Source organism: Dama dama, chromosome 33 (assembly GCF_033118175.1).
Source record: "Dama dama isolate Ldn47 chromosome 33, ASM3311817v1, whole genome shotgun sequence".
Classification (NCBI taxonomy): Eukaryota; Metazoa; Chordata; class Mammalia; order Artiodactyla; family Cervidae; genus Dama; species Dama dama.
The window spans coordinates 46,364,800-46,367,231 of record NC_083713.1 but is presented as its reverse complement, the minus strand read 5'-3'; positions in this window follow the sequence as shown (position 1 = coordinate 46,367,231).

The window sequence follows — 2,432 nt, the reverse complement described above, 5'->3', positions numbered from 1 at the left end:
GGCATTGTGTTCAGTGCTGAGATATACAGACTGGTAAACACAGTGGTCTAGAGCTTATATTCTAGGAGAAAGACCAATAATCAGATAAACATGCATATGGGAATGTTGCTCCTGCCATCCATAACTTTTTGCCTCCTTTTTCTTCTGTTTACTATCAACCATTCTCATGAATGTTCACTTTAAAAATTTCAGTTAAAACAAAAAGACTGGACTTTCCTCACATGGTAAGACAAATCAATCACACAAACTGGTCACTATTTATCAGGTTCATTCATGTCCAATTCAAATAGCTAGAAATAAAAGATAGAATGCTATTAATTGACTAAGTTCCAGAAAAAGGATTCTAGACATTAGGACAAGCCTCTTTTTTTTTTTCATTTGCAGAATACAACTGTCATACCTTTTCAACTGCCCTGGTGATCTCAGTCCTGGGCAGCTAACAGAGCTACCATCACCAAGTCTACACACGTAAGACAAAAAACCAGAATGAAAACACTGACAACATTGGACACGTGAATAGTAATTATAATTAACCTTTTCTAAAAGAAAAGGTATTTGTAACAGTACATAATAGGGTAACAATTTAACTCATCTTTTTTTTTCTTTTTACTCAAAGCATAAAGCAGAGACAATACTTTATACCAGGTTTACATGCAACTTAAAAAAAAAGTTAATATACATATTAAACATGGAAATTCACCAGTAAAATTGTATTTGTTATTTCCCCTCAAACACACCTTAACATTATTTCTTTATTTCATTATAAACAAGGACCTACAATTGGTCACCTGACCCAGTGCCTTACATTTCTGCAGCTTGACATTTCAGTTATGGACACAAGAATGATGTTACAAGTATAATGAAGTAACACACCTGCAAAAAAGCCGACTGCACTATTTTACCAATGGAGAAGTCCCTACATCATCGCCATGACGTCCAACATGAGCACCAACATAAGTATCCCCCAGTCACCCACAAAGTTGTCTTGTCAGGAAGGTCCAGAAGCATTACTTCCCTACGTAACTAACATATCAGCACTGATGAAATACAAAAGCACCCGAGTGCCCTAAGATCATCACTTTTTGGAACATTTCTTGAATGTAAAATTTTCCTAGGATACAGAGAAATACAAGTTAATAAAATGACAGATAAGAAAAAATGTCCACCTCTTCTTGCATACAAAGCTTGAGTCAAAACCTTGTATATCAGAAAATTTAATACAATAAACCTAAAAATGTTCAAAAAATTTCTAATTTGGTGTATTAAATGCAGTTTCAATTATGTCAATATACATAGAGCATATATGCCAATATACAGAGACTAGTTGGAACACATCCTCATTTGGGTTTCTCTAGGAAAATACAGTAAGGAAGATTAATATCTACAAGAAGAATGTGTCATATTTAAAAATCAATAGTTAATTAGTAAAATGTATTTTAAGCACAAATTAAAATCAGTATACATTTTCCTCATCTCTAGCAACCAAAAGAGCCCTCATTGGACATAATTATAGCTTTCTTTTCAATGTGTTATCTTGAACATTAACCTAAAAAATATCTTTAAAAGTGCTCTGCAGGTATCACTTCCTCTTAAGGAACCATAGAGGGACATAAAGTAAGAAAAAGCTACTCTAATCTAAAGGACTATTTCAAGCAAAAATAATTAGAGGAATTCTTTATATCACAAATGTAAGACGTTTGGGAAGAGAATAGTATATAATAATTAAAATCATATATACCTTTCACTTTTCATGCAAGATTGTTTAAAATAGAAACAAAATATAATTGTAAATCACTGAAAAAAGTCAAGTCTTTGCCCCTAGAGTTCACAGTCAACAGAGAGAGAGAGAGGAAGGAAGGAAGAAGGGAGGAAGGAAAGATGGAAAAGAGGAAGGAAAAAGAAGGAAGGGTGGGAGGGAGAAAGGAAGGAGCAAGAAGGAAAGAAAGAAAATGAAAGAAAAAGAAAAAAAGGAAGAATGAATATGAGAAACATAACAGCATCCTATCAAATATTTTATTTTTCAAGAAGAATCTAAAGAGGAAGGATTCTGGCGTGCATGCACATGAAATGGTGCAAGATCTAAATGATACGACAAAATTACTAACCACTAAGCATGAGGAGAATTAAGAGGCTACTCTTACACAGGCAACAAACTTTTACTAAGGTTTTAAAACACACAATATAATTTTCTGTGTGTGAAAACTATTTTGAAAAACAGCAACAGAGTTTTTTCTAGTTTCGGCATTAACGAACACCGGAGTCGGGATATTTGTACTTGGAAAGAGGAAAAATGGTTCTGCTCGTGCTTCCTTAACCTACGGTTTATGCAAGGTTAGGGTGGGTATTTGCATTTTCAAGGCTTTTTATTCAAAGCAAAAATTATGACTTAAAAACCCTCAAGGCTGTATCATCAGTAAGCCAAGCACATATAA